Below are 21,306 nucleotides of genomic sequence, written 5' to 3' on the forward strand. Positions count from 1 at the left end.
CGGGAGATAAATTCCAAGGTCTTCTTTATACCGGCATGACCAGAAAAACGGGAGGCATGAGCCCATTTAAGGAGTTTAGTTTGGAGATGTGGAGGAACCAAGGTCTTCCCGTGAGGAATGATCACCCGAGTAGGAGTAGTAGCCAAAATACATTCTGGATCTAGAATAGACCTAACACTCTCTTCTTCGGTATCCATAGAATCAAAGGAACGAGAGAGGGCATCAGCCTTCTTGTTCTTGGACCCTGGTCTGAAGGTAATGATCATATTGAATCGTGAAAAAAATAACGACCATCTGGCCTGACGGGGATTGAGGCAGGATGCAGTTTGTAGATAAAGCAGATTCTTGTGATCCGTAAAAGTAGTAACAGGAAATCTGGCTCCCTCCAAATGATGTCTCCAGGCCTCCAAGGCCAATCTGATAGCAAGTAGTTCTCTGTCTCCAATGCCGTAGTTTTTTTCGGTGGATGAGAATTTACGAGAAAAGAAGCCACAGGGAGAAAACTTTCCAGTAGAATTCTTCTGAGACAAAATAGCTCCTACTCCAGTGGAGGATGCGTCAACTTTGAGAAAAAAGGGGAAGGAAGAATCTGGCTGTTGAAGAATAGGTGCCGATATGAAGGCTTCTTTAAGATACTTGAAGGCCTCTACCGCCTCTGGTGGCCAGGTCTTAGCGTTGGCAGATTTCTTGGTCAGGGAAGTTATGGGAGCAATAACAGACGAAAACCCTTTAATAAAGTGGCGGTAATAATTAGAGAATCCAATAAACCGCTGGATGGCCTTAAGTCCAACCGGTTGGGGCCAATCAGAAATCGCCTTTAATTTCTCAGGGTCCATACGTAATCCGGAGCCAGAAACCACGTGACCAAGAAAAGGAAGATGCGTTTTTTCAAAGACACACTTGTCCACATTACAGTACAGATGATGCGACCGAAGGCGTTGGAGAATCAAGGAGACATGATGGCGATGAGTAATAATATCAGGTGAAAAAATAAGAATATCGTCAAGGTAGATGACAACAAATTGATACAGGAAATCCTGAAAGACTTCGTTAATAAAATTTTGAAAAACCGCAGGAGCGTTACAAAGTCCAAATGGCATGACAAGATACTCAAAATGCCCATCGTGCGTATTGAACGCCGTCTTCCATTCATCCCCTTGTTTAATACGGATAAGGTTGTAGGCCCCTTTCAAATCCAGCTTAGAAAAAATTGAAGCTCCCTTGATCCTATCAAAGAGTTCAGAGATTAATGGTAAGGGGTACCTATTCTTTTTCGTTATGGCGTTGAGGCCACGGTAGTCTATGCAAGGACGCAATCCGCCGTCCTTCTTTTTTACGAAAAAGAACCCTGCTCCTGCTGGTGACGAGGATTTCCGGATAAAACCCCTGTTTAGATTCCCCTTAATATATAGGGACATGGCCTCTGATTCGGGTAGAGATAATGGAAATACCCGTCCTCTAGGTGGTATCTTATCCGGCAACAATTCAATGGAGCAATCCCAAGGTCTATGAGGGGGTAACTTGGAAGCCTCCTTTTCACAAAAGACATCAGAAAACGAATGATATTGAGGAGGAATACCGGAGGGTGTTGGGAGACAGCCCATAGCGGGTCTATGAATCTTGGGAAGACATCGGGAATGACACTCTGAACCCCATGCAAGAACTTCCGGTTTCTGCCAATCTAAAGTGGGGGAGTGAAGTCTGAGCCAAGGTAGGCCTAAGATCAACGGGTTGATAGCCTTTGGAATGACTAAGAAGGAGATTTCCTCAGTGTGCAGGGCTCCAATGCGTAGAGACATGTTAACAGTTCTGTTCTTAATGGATCCTCCAATGATACGACTGCCATCTATAGCTGTAATGGCAATAGGTGGATCTAAGGGTTGCCTAGGCAATGATAACCGCTCTACAATGTCAGCTCGCAAAAAGTTCCCCGCTGCACCGGAGTCAATAAGCGCTGGAAGAGACAATTGTTTATCAGTATATTGCAGAATAACTTGGATAGAAAAACTAGAATCCATAGGAGAGAGAATGTTCATACCTAACTTAGTCTCTCCGTCATCAGTTAGGTCCGATCGTTTCCCGGGCGCTTCCCACATTGACTCAGGACATGACCGGGTTCCCCGCAATAAAGGCATAAACGATTCTTGAACCGCCTCTCTCTTTCCTCCTGGGATAAACGTGCTCTTCCCAACTGCATAGGCTCTTCCTCCGGTGTAATAGGACTTTGGAAGCGAGGGGCCAAACGGAAGGTAGATCGACGGGAACTCTCTCTTTCCTGAGTGCGTTCACGGAAACGTATATCAATCTGGTTACAGAGAGAGATCAAGGCATCCAGGTTAGTGGGTAACTCCCGGGCTGCTAGCTCGTCCTTAATACGATCGGACAAGCCTTGCCAAAAGGTGGCCACTAAAGCTTCATTGTTCCAACGAAGTTCGGCCGCCATAGTGCGAAATTGAAGGGCATACTGGCCCAGAGTAAGGGTACCCTGGCGCAGACGGAGGAGTCCAGAAGCTGCACTGGAGACTCGTCCGGGTTCATCAAAGATGCGTCTGAAGGTTTCCAAGAAAGTGGCACAATTATGGAGAATGGGGTCATCATGTTCCCAAAGAGGAGAAGCCCAGGCAAGCGCTTGACCAGACAATAAAGAAATAATATAGGCGACTTTAGTTTTCTGTGTGGGAAAGTTCCCGGGCAAGAGTTCGAATTGAATAGCACACTGGTTCAAGAAGCCTCGGCATTCCTTAGGATCCCCATTGAACTTGGGTGGGTTAGGTATGCGGAGTTGAGAGGTGGTGGGGGCAGATACAGCTGAACCGCTTGGAGCGGGGGCAGGCTGTGGGGCCGGAGCAGGTGGAGGATTAGGAGCTGCCACCTGAGCTGCTTGGAGCGTATCCAACCTGTTAGACAGAGTCTGCAGAATCTGTAATAACTGTTCTTGATTTTTCCCCTGTTCCTCAACCTGAGCCGCTAAGTTATCCAGTAGTACTCTCGCAGTGGGATTCCCTGTCGCTTCCATCAGTTAGATAAAGGTCAGAGCAAACTGTTACGATCTTGATGCCTTAGTCAGTATTAGCACAGGCTTACCTAGGGCGCGGAGTCTAACGGCCTTCCGGTCTTCACCAAGAACCACCGCAAGGTAGTGTGGGCTTAGCTGCCGAAGAACCGCAGGTCGCGGCCCCCAGATTAGCCGTGAATTCCAGGCGTAGTAGGTCTGGAACAGTAACCGGTAGATCCACGGAGGCAATGGGTGCGTGGCAGGATCCAGAGAATAGTCGGTAACACAGCCGGGTCGGTACACAGAAGGTATCAGGTATACGGTGCCAGAGGGAGATCCAGAGAATAGTCGGTCACACAGCCGGGTCGGTACACAGGAGGTATCAGGTATACGGTGCCAGAGGGGGATCCAGAGAATAGTCGGTCACACAGCCAGGTCGGTACACAGGAGGTATCAGGTATACGGTGCCAGAGGGAGATCCAGAGAATAGTCGGTCACACAGCCAGGTAGGTACACAGGAGTAGGAGGAATAGAGGGGTTAACAGGGAGCAGGATCACAGGAGTCAGGACACAGGAACTGTAGCCAGGAACAGGAAACACATTGCTCTGACACAGGCAGCGTGTCAGAGCAGGGAAGATATAGGAGTTTGAATTCCCCGCCCAGGAGTCACATGATCAGCAGCAGAGAGAAGCAGGAAGTGCGGCAGCGCTAACGGAAGCAGCGCTGAAGACATGGACACCGCTGTCAGCTCCCGCTGACAGCGCAGCGGAACGGGGACAAGGTAAGTTCCTAACAAAAGAAAAGGAACGGTCCCACCAGCAGGGGCAGCGGCTGAAAGTGGTGAGAATAATGAAAAGGTTAACACAGGGGGAGACATCCATTGTACTGCAGCAGCAATTTCGGCAACTAGTTTTAGTGATTTGGTAGACTTGCATCCTGTCTGCACAACAGCAGTTCCGAATGGGAAAGAAGACAGGAATAGTGATGTTCCCTTGAAACATGTAGCAAAGCATGATCCATGCACTAGGTCTGAAATATTTTCAATTTTGTCTGATTTCCCTTATCCTAGGAAAGATTTGACCAAATGTCAGCAGTTTATTAGATATTATGGTAATGTGTACGAGCCAACTAATAACGATTGCCGAGTATTATTGAAGACCTGTCTTCCTCTCAATACTGATATACAAAAGTTCATTAATGATTGTATGTTGGAGGAGGATGAATCCTTAACAGAGGATGATAATCAGGACAATATTAGACATATCACACAGTTGGCCATATATTTCCCAGTGATAGTGGACTGGAGTAAAATTTTTACTATCCAGCAAAAAGATAGTGAAAATGCAACAGACTATTTTTGCAGAGCTCTGATGGCAATGGGCAATTATACTGGGGTACCAGACATAAAAGATAATGTACGCTACAGAGAGGTTGCTGTTAAAGTTCTAATGGATGACCTCAGGGAAAACTTGAAAAGAAGGGTGCTAACTTCATTACCAAACTGGAAAGGAATCGCTGTAAGTGCTCTCAGGGAGTCAGTTATAGGACATGATAAAAATATATGTAAAGAGGAAAAAGCACTAAGTGATAGGGTAATGATAGTAAGTATCCCAGCATTAGAGGGACTGCACACACGACCACCAGCATACAACCCACATAACAGGAAACCCAGAATAGTGAGATGTTACAACTGCAGAGAAGGACACATTAGGAGAGATTGTAAAAAGGAAGAGAAACAACATGAGTTGAGGAAGTATTTTCAAGGCAATAAAATAGGACACCTAGCAAAACATTGTGCAGACATGACAGGGACGTGTTTCTCCTGCCGTAAGAAAGGACACATGAGTAGAAACTGTGTAGAGAGAACGGATACCTGGGTTGGAAATCACATAGACATCCACAAAAGAGGCGTACATTTCTCTCAGAGGTTCCCCTACAATTGATTGCACACTCTGTAACACCTAATATTCTGGGGGAGAAATATAGCCAACCCTAGAGTTAATCTGTGGTAAGTATTAAGGTGCTAAGTGTAGAAAGAAACTTATTTAAACGGTAATCTTTGTTGATTTTGTTTGTTTTATGTTGTCACATGTTTGCTTTCCTAAATCGCTGGCCGATGGAAAAGAATGGAAATGTTTGTTTTGCTTGCTGTTTTAAGAGAACTATCTTGTTTTTCTTCTCACAGGTAAAGGGGACACAAAAGGAGTATAGACTTAGTGATAAAAGGGGAACATAGAGAAATAGAAGAATCACTCTTGAAAGACAAATTAACAATAGACAATTGGAACACTCCTTTTTGTTTTAGGCTGCAGTGTCTCATGATAATTTGTTTGGCTGAGAATCATTATCCAAAAATGAAGTATGTACATACTTTGCTCCAAAATATCGTTTTATGTATTTCAGAGAAAATATGAGTCACTAAGAATAAATTTTTACATTTCTCTATTATAAGTTAGGAAAGTCCGTTGAAAAGGTATGTAGTCGATTGTTATACCGAGTTCTTAATGAACAAATGACGGACGACACTGGATTGCACTATTAAGACCCCCTAGTCAAGTATGGGGAGGGGTCATAGTTAGCAAATAGCTAAGGGGAGCAGTGGAATGAATACAGCCATTTCCCCATAGAGTCAGAGTCCAATCCAGCTGTCATTTTGTTGTAAAAATCTCCCTTTCTACATGTATGTTTGTATTCAAATCTTTGTATTCCCATCATTCATTGCTTTCCTATTTCCCATTCTTTACACAAACGCTAGAAAGGTTCTGTTGTGGAAATACGATTCATGTTTTATAGATTGCATATCTGTGTTTTTTTGTTTTATGATTCGTGCCTCCTGTACAAAATTGTGCCTTTATATGGATGCACAAAGGGTGGATAGGAGATTGCTGGAGGTTAGGCATACAGATATGCATCTCTGTATAGAACATTGTAGTAGGATTTTTACCACAAGATACGACATAATGTGAAACCCTAGAAAATGTAGAATTTTCATGTTTTATATTTTTCACTGTTAGACAGGCATGTACTGGATACTGTTATATTTGAAGAAAGTGTTATAGAAATAGACCCCTTTGCCTTTCCCACTTAGTCAAGTAGCTGAATATGAGGTACTGAGAATGACATGTGAGTTGGCAGAGGGAAAAATCGATTGATATACATTGGTCTTTAGCATTTTTCTAGTCTAGAGGGCGATGTTGAGGTGACTGAGAAATCGTTTTATAGCAATACCAGCACATGATTAGGACACTACATAGAGGACTTTATACAGTGACACAGTTACCAACTGAAGTAGCTGCTAGTAAGGTCCACACTTACACACACAACCATACGTGGCTGTCACACCAGGGCGAACATAGCTGTCAAATAGACAGCAGGGTTTTATGTGACAGTTAACAAATCTATGTTTGTTTTGTTTTTCGTTGTATTGTTTTAGTTTTAAAATGTAAACACACGCGCACACATACACATATTGGTTAATATAGGAAGATTTGTGTTACCTGAGGGATAAACTGTCTGGAAGGTGAAGAGATGTGGTGAGGAGTCTGGCGGACTCTGGAGAGATGGACAAGGTAGACCAATAGAGCCATCCCATATCCCTCCTGCTGATGGGTTTTCCTCCAGGTAAAACAAATACACTTCATCCAATTACCACCATGCAGGATCCTCAAGTATACACTGGTGTGCCAATGAAAATGTCTGGGTAGAGGTGTATTGAAATGTGTCTAATGTATTACTGTTTCATACTCAAAGCTTTTGTTATTCAATGTGATAGTCCTAGAGTTATAATAGATGATAGGGGTATTCATGTTATTGATAATAGAGGTATAATGTATGAGTAGTGGTAACAAATCACATACTTTCAATTAACCATAAACCAGTGAGAACATAAAGTAGTGGTACTCAGTAGAACGAATTGAATAGAATGAGAGTTGGAACTTGACTGATCGCTTCGGCCACTAGTCCTTTTCCCGCTACCAAGAGATCACTCCTGGGCAGACTCCTAACCTGTCAGTTTTTTGAAATGTTCTTGACCCCTCGTGAGATGAGATTGTAACTGGGAGGCTAGGTTAGATCTTGAGAGAAGGTAAATAGTGTGACAGCAACCAAGAACGTCCAAAACACTGCTTCCTGAAAGGTCACACTAACTGTCAGGATGTTGGATCGGGAGAGTAAGTTGTGGAGCAGAAATTTCTTAAACTTAGGTTATTTGACAGACAGGTACCAGGTGTAGGCTACCAGCATCACGGCTTCAAGGGTAGCAGAGACACGCTGGTGCCCATTCCACCCACTGCAGAGGGGCCAACACTCAGAGAAGGGTCCAAGGGCACTCATGAGTCTGTACTGGAAAGCCTCGAATGCAGTTAGTAGCACCTGAGCCAAAGGCTAAGACTGTTGTCCAGCATGAAGTTGTAGTTTTTCCTGTTTTGTGTTCTCTCATTTCATTCTCTTCTCAGGGCGGTTAATTCTTTTGATTATTAGCAGGTGACAGAGACTGGTTCAGGTAATGATAAGGAGGTATTGGGGAGGAAGAAGTTAGTAGCATAATCAGTCCAGCCAATTACTCTATTCAATTCAGGGGTAAAGGAAAATTTAGAAAGCTTGGAGAAAGTGCGAGGGGCTATTGTCTGAGTAGCATTACGTCCATAAGTACGGCGACCCCATGGTTAGAAAAGAGCTACACCCAGCGATGCCAGTCCAGTAATATTCGGACTTGAGCAGGCATCCTTGAGAATGATTATCATTCTTGGGAGGGTAAGGTTTTAGACCAAACAAAGTGCTGGGCGTGCTCACACGTGCCTCAGTGATTATATCAAGTAGGATTAGTTCTCTTTCCACTAAATATTCTTGAGGTACCCGAACTATAGGCGGGAGGTCACTAAGGGAAAAAGTACGACACCTAGGTCCCTTAGTCGGAAGTCTCCCAATGCTTTGAAAGCCGATCACTGTTAAATCTGAGTATTGAGAGACTGGGAAGAACGAACAGACAAAAGCCCGCCCACAAGTGTTGATGAAAAGAACTGATGACATTATTAGAAGTGTGTATATTAACGCAAGCTGAAGGAGATTGTATATGACATTATTGATAGACATAAGATGATGCTATTGATGAACATGAAGTGTTTAAATGTATTCTGAGCTTAAAGACATGCGTTGGACAGAAGAACCTGTTAAACTTGAAGAACTATAGTAGAGAATTCTGTATAGCTGATACATGTTCTACTGTACCTTGTACCTTTCCAAATAATGTATTAAGTGTTTTATTGCACCCTTGAAGGGCATGCAAAAGGTTATCTCCAAGCTCCAGAAGTGTACGGTTTATAGTAAAAGAAGAAATCGTTTAGAGGATTAAGAAGTTAGTTATTTATCTAATTTCATATTTGTTCTGTTACACTGTAATTCAGGAGCAGATAGTATTCGGTTTATTATTAGTGTGTATATATATATATATATATATAGATAGAGATATAATATAGTGATTATATGTACATTGTAGTGTTATTAAAGGTTTAGGTTATAGGAAAGGTGTCATGCCTGATATCATATTGAAGCCCTAATCATCAGCAGCTGTCCGGTGCAGTCAGCGAAGAGATCGCACATTGCATACTTTGGTTATTGATATTAGAGAGTAAACCTTTGTATGACACTGGCTATGAAAGGAGCAGACCCCCTGGAGAGAAGACCCCCACCTTTGTATTCCTTAGATTGAATCAACCTATTACCTGTCTGGCCTGGACCCACCCAACGTCTGGACCTATAGAAACAATCTACGTCATCTCTATTGTTCAAGTGTAACACTGTACTGTTTATAATACAGTTGCGCTTCCTTTGGCTCTCAGTCTACTCTGACCACAGTTATCTAACAGATACACTGTTCCATTGGGACCCATGAAAGCGCAGCGATTGCAGCGATATGTATGTATGTAACTTTTGGTATTGGCTGTGCTGTACTGTACTTTATCATGATATAATAATGTATTGAATTGTTGACTATTTACATCTGCTAAAAATAAATAACTTTGTGCTTTGGAAACACATACAATTGATTGGGCAATGCTTATTTTAAAACTATAGAATTACTTTAATATTAGTAACCACACATATTCTATTAACTGACTACTACCAACATAAATCAATTTGATTGCTATGAACAATTTTTGTTTTATTAAAAATTGGCCATGTATTCTGTCGGCAACATTTTAATATTAGTGTGGCCCTTTAGTGTACCGCCAAAACAGAATCTTTGCTTCTTTTTTTTTTGTGAAAATGTAAACGTGCCTGCCTGGCCATCCAGAAAATATAGATCAACAACCTGAAATAGCGTATGACTTTTCTTTCCCATCTCATGTCATATCAAGGAGGCAGTCCTCATTTTCCATACTAGTACGTTGTATGTTTTTAAAGCTGACCAACCCACAGACATTTTAAAGTGGTGAATGCAAAGGATGACTTTGAAGCTGCATTGCAACTTTAAATAAAAATGGTAGTATACTTGGCTATTTTCTATGACGGTGTCATGTGCAAGCTAATGTTTAGGCATAAATCTGCAAATATATGTTTGTGAATTACTTCCTAGAAATAGTGTGACCTGGTTCTCTTAGAAGCTGTTGGATCAATGGGTTTTGTGGATGTTAAACCACCCAGGGGGGCTGGTAGATAAGGATAGCACCTTATACCATTTATGGCAGGATGGCAAATGTGAATGCCTTTGAGGAGATCTCTTGCAAGACAATGAAATCTCACACATGTTTGGGAGGCCCCAGACAGGCCGACTGCAGAGACTGGGTTGTATGTTAATGACAGATTCAAGCTGAATAAGGGCACAGGAAAAGATCATATCATTTTCTCCAATATCATACATACCAGAGGCATGTGTGGTATGCAGATGAAGGGAAACTTTAGGACCTGTTGTGTGAAGGTAAAATCATGTTCGTAAACCATACTGTTGAAAAGTTAGGACGGTGTAAAGAAAACTTGACTTAGAGGTATTCAAACAGCAAAGTCATAAGACCCTAATTTGCATTCTCCCCTCCTGTTGGTTCTGACCTCACACGGAAGGGGGCTGGGGGGCCCTGTAGCTTGACTTTAAAACTGTATTGAAAATGTAACTCTGGGTTCTTCTGATGGGAGTCAATTCGATATTGAAGAGGTCCCATTTTTCCTGCTTCTCCCGGCAACGGAAACTTGATTCTAAGTGAGGTATCAATTCTGTGTTTTATCCTTTTTATTTTATAAGAAACAATTGCACTCTATTTGTATGTCATTTTATTATCTTTTTATCTTAAGCATTGTGGATGTATTTTTCATATTAAATTACACTTAATAAGTTCTAGTCTCTGTGTTCTTATGAATTCACGCGACAGTTTGGTCCAGACGCTACCTAATTGAAACTGGGCAAACCTTGTGGTTTATGTGAACTCTGATTAAAGTAAATTATGTTGGATTAATGCTAGGGAGAACCGAAGGCTTCCTAAATAAGAGTGTCAGCTCTTATCCGAACAAACCTTGGTGGTGGTAATTAGTATCGCAAAGCTAGTGTGTGGCATAGATAGGGAAGGATTTAATCATTTTAGACAGACCAGGTGGTTGTCTTTGTGGTTGACCCTGTGTCACATATGCATCACGCAGACTCAGGTGAGTGCTGGTCGTGACAGACGGCATGAATATATTTTAAAGGAAGAAAGGTAAATAAACCTTTCCGATCCTCCTGTGTGCCCCTTCTTGGTACAAAATGTTTTGATCCTGAAATTCCTACTTCATGTACTGTTGTTTGTTTTATTCATTACCCGTGTAAAAGTCTGTGCATATTATTTTCTCTACCATTTTTTTTACTCCCTCAACCCCCCAAAAAAGAGAAGTGTAGGAAAATGCAGGGAAATTATATAAATAAGTCACTTGTGAATGTAGTGCTGTGTTTTTAATATTATTATTTAAAAAAAAAAAAAGACATCCAGACAAATTAAAACAATTTTCTTTGTTTTGTTTTTTTTTTTTTCCCATCAATTTCTCTACTATTTAGGCATGGAGAACAGTTCCGACTCATGGAGCAATATGAACGCTTCCGATACATCCTGTAGCAAACTTCCACTAGATGTTCTTTCCATTTTCATGTGTAAATCTTGCAATACTGTTTTGGCGGATGGGAAGAGTGTATGTGCAATGAACGACATCCTGAACATTATAGCCTTTCTTCGAGTCACTCAACATGTGAATCTGATTTCAACTCTTTGCTGTACTACAGACAGTGAGCTCGAAGCATGCACCTACTACAATCTGCACTGCCGCTGTTGTGAAGCCAGAATTGGCCTAGTCCTACAGGCTGCTGATCGTCCATTTGCATATCTTCTACAATTATACTGCCTTTTTAAGAATCAAATTTTGTGTTATCTCTTAAAGACCAAAAGTATTGTTCAAGGAGATGATCTGCACTTTGATTTTGCACGTTGCAGCCGGCTCCTGTATGAACTGCAAACAGATATGGCGAAGACACACCAGAGAATTCAGTCACTATTTATTAAGCGGCAGAAAAGAGAAGGATCACCTAAAACCCCTGATACGGATCATAGTTGAGTAACTGGTTTTTCTTTGTCACTATTTGATTGCCAGCTAATACTTGCATGTATGTGTATTGAGTCACACTCATGTTCCAGGTTACCATATATACATGACACATTTGCCCAGCATGAGTGGCCTGGCCCCATACAAGGATAATCATACTTGCTGATCCTATAAATATCTTTCCATGGCCAACTTCAGTAAATATTCCCCTACTCCACTAACTAAATAAATCATTTGATAGCAAAGTGTGACCATTGTGTTTATACAACTTTCCCATTCAATAAATGGATATCTTATCATATATACAGTAAGGACAGAAGCCAAAGCAAAATGTGTCAAACATCACAAAGCTCTTCACATCTGTATTAAAAGTGCATGGGTTTTAATGAGTTTCTACTGCATTTGCCATAGGTGCCACAGTGAGCAAGAGATACTGGTAGTAGTAATATAACATCCTCCTGACAACTCTATTTTTGCAAACAATGGGTCTATGCATTAAAAAAAAAAAAAAAAATATGGAGAAAAGAGCAACAAATTTCAACTCTTTCCTCCATATTTCTCTTCTCTTGATAGCTTAGCATCACTGTCTGGGGGTAGAGGAGGAGTTAGAATTGACTCCTTGGCCAATGTCTTCTCTCAAGTCAATAATACTTTTCACTTTAGCTCCATAGCAGCGGACAAAAATATATTGTGATACTTATTTGGGGTTTTCTTCTCTTCTAGAAGCCATTTTATATAAAGTTTAGAAAAGCATAAGATCATTCAAAACCATTGTTTGTTCACTTGTTGAACCATGCAGAACCACGTTTGCAAAACACCCATCACCCAGTCTTCCCAGGATGAATGTCTCCTACAGAATGTGCAGGAAAGACATTTTAAAAATGGAGCTGTTCTATTTTGCCTTTCCTTGACTATCGTTAACACAATTTATAGCATCACCAATTCTGCAGCACTGTACAGAGAATATTTTTATCATTCACATTAGTCCCTTCCCCATTGTCGCCTACAAGCTAAATTCACACAAAAAGGGTTCATTTTGTCAGCAGCTAATTAACCTACTAGTATGTTTGTTTTTGGAGTGTGGGAGGAAGTCCACGCAAACACAGGGAGACCATACAAACTCCACATATTTAAGGCTATGGTCGAGAATCAAACTCATGCCCGCAATCGGATCAACTCTGTCCATACTCCATCTCGCTCATTCATCAGTGTAATTTTATGTGCCACTACATGGTGTTTTCAGACAACTGGGATACTTCTACACGTATCTTGAGCCTGAGTGTTCTATTTAGTTTCAACCAGAATCACAGACTGTCCAGGGACATTTTCTAGTTCCTGATGTGCCTCTACAGGAAAATTTGAAATTCTGACATATTAATGCAAGAACAAAGGTGAAACTTTTTTTTTTTTTTTTTTAGTAGTCTTATTCACTGGCATCTGTGTTAAATGCCAGTGACGTACATTTATTAATGAGTGCTGAAGAACACTCCATTGACCTCAATGTGTTCACTTGCATGCCTACTTCCATGCTTTTACTAGGGTAAAAACAAACTCCAGTAAGAGCATGCATTTTGATGCAAACATCTCTGGACGCAAAAGTTGTAAACCTGTAGACTTGTGAATGTGTGCACCATAAGATTAGTTCGCTGCCCTTCACAGCTGCTCAGCAGACTTCCCAGGTTCCTATCCCTGGGATAAATGGAATATTGCACTGTCTACCATACTATCATAGTTCAAGCCTTACCACTGGAACAGTGAGGCCTCACATACATACTCTACCAATGTAAGCAAATCTGTTAAGATTGCTCCAGATCGCAGGCCCTTAGCTAGCTGCTCCTAACACCTCTCCATCTCCTCTTTATTTACACAAGCTGTTGCAAAAGAAGACCACTGCCGCTGGGAAAATGGACCTCAAGCTTCCTAGCAACGTTTTGTATAGGAATTGTGGTTTTGGACAGACGATCTATGGGATCATCTAGCTGAGGAGGTGAATCCCACTTTGCCATTTCAGCACTAGGGAGTGGATAGAGGGTTTTTAAGTAGTGTGAAATCTGGAACCTGCTATCTTGTTTGACCCACGCCTCACACATAAGGTCCTCTAACTGAGGAGAAGAGGGGAAAGAAGCAATCTGTCTCATTTGCCTCTGTGCAGAGAATATTCCAGAATTACCGACTTCTGAATATTTATTATCTACCAAATGGCACTACTACTAAAGTGTCTATTCCCTGCGCACCACCAGCATCATCTTTGGTTTACCAGGAGGCCTTGGTTTCCCTGTTCTCCTGGAAGGAAAGTTCTACACCGGACTCTTCTCAGGACTGTAAAACCGTCGTAAGCTGACACTTCTGGGTTTTTGATGTAGATGCAGAATCCCAAATTATTTCTAAGGATGAGACCTGCACCAGATCCTGCACTGACTTAGCCAGGTCCTGAGTCCACAATGGCATGTCAGATGCAGCAGGGGGAGGGCTTGTAGACGGAACCGAAACATTTTCTGTGGATGCTCCCTATTGGCAATGAGCTGCTGAAAGTCCAAGACCCTACTCAGGCTGGTTCTGCCACCTCAGTGGGAGCCTCCACCAGCAAGTGCAGGTACTGGTTCTCTACCACACACGCTGCACATAGAGCATCCTGGCCAGACTGTGCACATGGTAAGTTAGAACAGGCCAAAACCATTGCTGCCGTTCCTCCAGTTTGAGCCCAGGAGTTAGTGCAGTGCATTCTGGACATCTTGTTTCCTCTTTAGGCTCATCTATGCAGGTAAGTTTTGTGAGGGAAGAAGTTCAGAGGTGTGAGACAATATTATGTTGAAGGGGGAATCTCTGAACTAAAGTGAGTTTTCTTCTCTTAGTTTTAAAGAGTGTTGGGTAGCTATCCTCTTTCTTTGATGGATGTTATAATTGAAAAGATTGTATTTATCCACAATGCATTGACTTCAGCCCTCTGGCTGCTGGAAGTGTATTGTCAAAGCCAAAGAGAATGCTGACCCTGTTACAGGACATGGAGCTTAGTATGTCCAGCATTCCGGAAGGAAGGATGAGACATTGGTGCAGTCCCACTCTCTTTTGATGATTATGTGGTGTAACCTGTATGTATCAGGGCCGTTAGCACTTTGGGGAGATCTGAGTGGCATGTGGGGGAGTTTCAGAAAACATGTTTGGGGCATTTTGTGACAAGTGGGGGTCTTAGAGCATGTGGTCATATTTTAGAGCAAATGGCATGTGGTGAGATATTGGAGCACATGGGTACATTTTAGGGATGAGTGATGTGGTGTGCCGAAGATGTTTTGAAATTAAGGGTAATATGCGGCCCATTTGGAAGTCCTTGAAGTATATCGGGTTGCCCATCACTGGTGTGGATAGACAAGGAGAGAAAGGAAAAACCCAACCTTCTACCAAGGCTTACCACCTCAACCAAATTCTCCATGCAGGAAAGAGACAGGAGCTGCTGCTGCTGCAGAACAGAAAATGGCTGCTGCTCCCATGCTAGCTGTGTGTCTTTGGTAGTTTTGGCATACTTGCCAGAGTGGGAAGCTCGTCAAGGAGGAGGTGCTGTAGAGGAATTGCACAAGCCCATATTATCCAACAATAGAAGGAGGCTGTCATCACCTAAGAAGGCCCCATTAGTAATCTTATTGTTTAGGGAAGGACTGCCAAGAAAGAAGCCCCCACCTGACCATGTGTGTGTGTACGCACTAAGACCATATTTAGACGTAATTAAATGCAGACATGTTAATTTTTGTAGTACTGTGAACTTTATAATAGAACTAGAATAAACATGAGGTTCTTAGTACAAATTTTGTTCAATCTGAATGCCCATCTACTAAGCCAAGCTGACCTCTTTCAGATGGGTATATACACTAGTAATTTATAATTATTCAACATGGGGTTTACCTCATTTAGTGCTTATAAACTACAAGGAGTATTGGTAGGAAACAAACTGCTCTGATTAAAATCACCTATGGTTAGAGTGGTGGGTCAGAAAGAGAGCAGGGGCTGGTCTGCACACCCTAATTTCCAAATACATTAAAGGTGCCATACTGCTGTGACTGAAAGTATAATACACAATCCAAGACGCAGGTGCACTCTTTAAGAATTAAGACCATATTTATTCATAATTAAAGACAGATATATGTTAAACTCTGCAGTAATATAAACTCTGTAATAGAGCGAGAATAAACATGAGGTTCTTAGTGTACATTTTGGTCAAACTGAGGATGCCTATTTACCATGTCAGAGTCATCTCTTTCAGATGGGTATCTACACTAAAAATGTATAATTCTATAAATGTTGGGAGGCATGATGATAATACAGTTACTGTAACTTGTGCATTGAGTGGGTGCAGATCTGCAGAGAAATAGCTATTATGCTGGGTACACACTACAGAAAATTTCTCCCGTTGTGATAGCGTTAATGATTTTACCAACGATCAGTCCCAATCAGCATGCCAATTCATATGTACACACTATGGGGCATATTCAATTAGCTTTCGGATTCGTGGTAACGCGCGTTACCGCGAAAAGTGCGCGTTCTTGCGGGTATTACGGTACCGCATTAACGCGGATTTTCGTTTGCAACCCTATGGGCTGCGAACGAAAATCCACGTTATTGCGGTAACGTGTATTACGTTTCGCGGCTGTTCCGGCGCGTTACCGCGAATCCGAAAGCTAATTGAATATGCCCCTATGTATTTTACAAGATTTACCCTCAGATTTGTGCTCTTCATCTGTCATAACTATCGAGTGAAAAGATCATGATTCTAAAATCTATGGAGAAATGCCTACACTGCTGGTCGTGAGTGCATACACACTTCAGAATTTGCTTGAAATCGTTTATAGAGATTTTTAGTCAGTTTATAAAATCAAACGATACAATGTGCGTTGGTACCATAAAACATGATCGTTGCAGTGTACACACTAATGCACTATCGGACCTAACCGTCGTTTATCGTGTGGAAAACCTGTAGTGTGTACCCAGCTTAACTGATATGCTCTGCTTTCTAGATGTGCTAAAATGTTTTAAAAACAACCTATGTTTCACTGCAGTTTTAACTGGTGTTTATTAATTGTAGCTGTTTGTTTTGTTTTCCTGCTCGAATGCATAGAACAGCAAATATTAGTCTAAACTTTTTAAATACAAGGTTTTTGGGGAGTTTTTTCAATTTACAAAACAGTTGAAAACAAATATTAGTTAACTGTTAAGTTATGATTACTTCATTAGCTGAAAACTGCAATTTAAAAGCAAACTTAAAATTTGTATTGTTGTAGTTGAAATAATGTCTATAGCAGGGGTGTCCAACCTTTTAGCTTCCCTGGGCCGCATTGGAAGACGACGAGTTGGTTTGGGCCGCACATAAGATACACTAACAATAACGATAGCTGATCATCCAAAAACCATAGAAAATATAGTTAACATATATATATATATATGAGAAAAAAAGTGATATATATATATATATATATATCACTTTTTTTTCAAATCCCCCTATACTTACTTTTCAATCGCCCTGTTCAAAAAATCCTCTCTAGTTATTATACTATAATCACTTTTTGTATTGTTTCGATGCAATATCAATAAAGTGCATTTAAGCCAGGCATTGTATATCAGGATGCCCTGACCAGGCCTGCGGTACCTGACATATACATCACTGTGACCCCAAATTGTGACCTGTTTTGCTAATTACACCACTATGTTAGTTAAGGGATAACAACTTATAATGGGCCAAAGAGAATAATATATAATGCCCCATTAGTATTACAAGTAGAAGTATGTAGCAGGGAGATAAGGTCCATGATGCTCCAGGACCAGGTGACTTTTATTCACTGGTCAGCGTCCCTTGAAATAATAAAAAAAATCCCCCTTAACTTACCTTTTAATCGGCTTGTTCTCCTGTCCTCTTCTCTTCTCCAATTCTGTGCTGCTGATTGTTCTTCTAGCGCGGGTGACTCCTCTGTGCTGCGCTCCGCAATGGATGTTGGGCGTGATGACATCATGCCCGACATTCACTGCGAGCACCACACGGAGGAGGAGACAAGGGAGGGAGCCGGAGTACTAGCTGACGTGACCGCCTGAGCGCAAGGTAAGTATTTTCTTTTCTTTTTTTTTGCAGGATTTTTTTTTCCATTAACAGTGCTGCCCCCTTGCCACAACCAAAACTCCTTCTGGGCCACATTTACAGGCGTGCTGGGCCGCATGCGGGCCGCGGGTTGGACAGCCCTGGTCTATAGGGAGACAAGTATGAACTGGCATGCCATCCAAATATCATTTAACAACCTGAAATGCTATGTGCATTTGCTCCCCCCCCCCCACCTTTCATGCCACATCCGGAGGATGCTGCATTACCAGCTACAGTGGTGATCGTTTTCTTTCACAGCTTTAAAATGGCTGCAGTAGAGAGTGTGTGAGCCAGAGGCCGATTCTGAAGCCACAATCTCCATAATATTGGCTTCTGCTTACTACTTCTGCTCCCACAGCTTTGCACAGCTCTGATTGTTGGCTGGGGCTGTGAGAGAAGCCACAGTGTCCTATGAAAGACCATGGGGCAGCTCCCAAGGCTGTGGGAAGGGGAAGAAACTAGTAAGTTCCAATGGTAATACTTGGCTATTTTCATGACAGCGTTTATGACAGTGTTTTTGAAAGATAGATAAACATTTTGGACCCTCCTATGTGACCCCTTCTCTTTGGTACAACATATTCTGCTCCTGAAATTCCTTCTTAATTTTCTATTACTGTTGTGCTAAACTAATTAATTGATGTTTACCAAAAGCCTTCAAATTACATAATAAAAAAAAATAGCACAAGTAACTGCAATATTAGCTATATCTATCTATCTATCTATCTATCTATCTATCTATCTATCTATATATATATATATAGAAAGGGCTGCCTAGAGAAATTCATGGCCCCAGTACAGCAACTCCATGGGCCCCCCCACTTATAGTTGAGCATGGTAAAGAAAATGTTGCGTCATTTGGGGGCGTGACAGTGCCTCAATGGGGGCATGACTAGCAGGTGAAAAGCACCAGGCCATCTTCTTACAGAAAAATGCATTACTCACACTTGCCCAGCAGCTTTGCTCACATATGTCCCCTCTGCCCACATGCTTTAATCACACGTGCCTCCCTCTGCCCACATGCTTTAATCACACGTGCCTCCCTCTGCCCACATGCTTTAATCACACTTACCCCACCCTCTGGCCAGCACCTTTAGTCACACATGCCCCTCTCCATCACCTTTAGTCACACGTGCCCCTCTCCAGCACACCTTCTTCTTACCTTATTCTCCACTGCACAGCATGGGAAGATATCCAGCAGCCCACCTGCACTGAGTACCATGTGACCGCTGCAGTAATATGACCTGGGGGTAAATGTATCAAGCTGAGAGTTTTCCGGTGGGTTTGAAAAGTGGAGATGTTGCCCATAGCAACCAATCATTTTCTAGCTGTCATTTTGTAGAATGTACTAAATAAATGATAGCTAGAATCTGATTGGTTTTTCAAACCCGCCGGAAAACTCTCAGCTTGATACATTTACCCCCTGGTGTCTGAAAGTACCTGAGCTGAAGGGGATTTAGCCACTACCGATCCTCCCTACACTCAACAATAAAAAGAAAAAAAAAGTACTCTTAAAATAATTTTATTTTTTTCAAAGATAGGTCTCCAGTGGGGCCTCCGGCCACCAAGCAGGCCCGGGCAATTTGTAGCCGCCCTCCCCCCTCGGCTATATATATATATATATATATATATATATATATATATATATATATACATTATGTCTCATTTTATGAGGCTAATATCATATTAACAGTAAGGGACCAGCAAAAAAACTTATGCCGCACAGTAGTGCCCCAGTTCACATCATACCTCATAATTGCCCCCAATTCATTTTATGCCTCATAGTTGTGCCCCCAATTCATACTATGCCACAGTTGCCCCCAGAAATTCATAGTATGCCACTGTTGTCCCCAGTATGCCAAGTATATGTGCCCCTCAATTTGCTGCTCTTACTTAACTTTGTAGACTCGTCTTCCTTCAGAAACCTGGAACTGCTTCAATAAAACAGCCGGTGATGGCCGAAACGGAGCGTCTGCGCAGCTCCGTTTCGGCCGTCATCGGCTGCTTTACTGAAGCAGCTTCAGCGTCGGCGTGCCAGAAAAAAGTGGTCAGCGTGCCACGTCTGGCCTAGAGCGTCAGCCTTTTTTTTATTGAAGCACAGAAATCACTAAAAAGTGCATGGGTCTGCAACAAACGCTTTTTTTGTTTGTTTCTTTTCACTACCCATCTAGCATTTTGTGCCTATATTTTACTCTTTCATTTAAGTCATTATTTGCGGGCGGGGGAGAAGAGGGTCATGGTAAAGAAAAAAATATAAAAAGTTAAAATAAATAAAACACTTATATATTCACGCCCAAAGTCAGACTTGATAGCATTGATGTGTTTAATGTATTAAAACATTCACTGAGACAAATTAATAACAGTTTTTCAACCATTTAGGCATGTTGGACAGTTTCGAACCGCTGAAGAATGTGGACAATTCAGATGCATCATGTAGCTAGTGTCCCGCACAAGCTCTTTCCATTTTCATGTGTAAAACCTGCAATACTGTTCTGGGAGATGGAAAGAATGTATGTGAAATTAACAAAGATCTGAAGATTATCGCCTTTCTCCGAGTCACTAAACATGTGGTTCGGAGTTTATCTATTGAATATAGTGGAAGTGGTGAACTGAAAGAATGTGCCTTTTTCTATTTGATCTGTCTCACTTGTGCATCCCGCGTAGGCTTAATTCTACATATTGCAACTCGCCCTCTTACATATCTGAAAGATTTATACTGTCTCTTTTCAGATCAAATTTTATGTTACCTTTTAAAGACCAAAACCATTGTTCAAGGAGATAATCTGCACTTTGATTTTACACGTTTCAGCCTACTCCTTGATCAACTGCAAACAGATCTGATCAAGACACAAAACCGAATTGAGTCGTTTTATGTTAAGCGGCAAGAGAGACAAGGGTTATCTGAAACCCATGAGACAGTGATAGTTGAGAAACTGTTCATCACTATTTGATGATTGAGAGCTTATACTGCATGTATATGTATATAGTTGAAATTATGTTTCAGGTTACCTTATAGCTTTCTTCTAATAAAACACATGGTACAGAGATATTTGAGTAACTTTTTGTCACTATTTGATGATTGAGAGCTAATACTCCATGTAATAGTATATAGTTGCAAATATGTTTCACGTTACCTTATAGTTTTCTTCTAATAAAAGGTCAGTGGTTCAGATTCCTGTGTTCTATTCTGTGCCGTTTGCTTATGTCGCGTTACATTTGGAATGCTGCTGTAGCTAACACTGACTATCGCAGTGATAGAAAGCCATCGTCCGCACAATATTAGCATTGTAGCTGTGTGATGCTTAGCTGCCCAGTGACACGGGCTGGCAACATTAGGAGTCTTTCCGCTTGCAGGCACCAGTGCAGGTTCACTCTGCGCATGTTTCTTCTGGCAAACACAGGAACAGGATGCCTGTATGCTAATACTTCCAGTTCCAGATTAATTGACAAAAATATAAAATAATTTAGATAAAAAATAGCTGAAAAATATATTTGAAACTATTTTTTTAAAAAACCTGAAAAATCCCATATTTTAATAATAACATAATTTTCCTGTGGTCACCCTTGTGAAGGTTATAGCTGCTGGCCCAGAGGCTTCGATGAATAGGGATAAGCCCTAAATCCAGCTGAAATTCCTGTTTA

General features: G+C 41.6%; 1 long non-coding RNA gene across 1 annotated transcript in view; it reads left to right on the forward strand.

Moving 5' to 3' along the window:
* LOC142151817 (uncharacterized) overlaps positions 1-20,836 on the forward strand; it is a 37,431-nt gene extending 16,595 nt beyond the window's left edge. Inside the window, exon 2 of the long non-coding RNA XR_012691251.1 lies at positions 20,044-20,836. This is a non-coding gene — a long non-coding RNA (uncharacterized LOC142151817). The remainder of the gene's footprint in view (positions 1-20,043) is intronic.
* The last annotated feature ends 470 nt before the right edge of the window (positions 20,837-21,306 follow it).

The sequence above is a fragment of the Mixophyes fleayi genome, chromosome 1 (genome assembly GCF_038048845.1).
Source record: "Mixophyes fleayi isolate aMixFle1 chromosome 1, aMixFle1.hap1, whole genome shotgun sequence".
Taxonomy (NCBI): Eukaryota; Metazoa; Chordata; class Amphibia; order Anura; family Limnodynastidae; genus Mixophyes; species Mixophyes fleayi.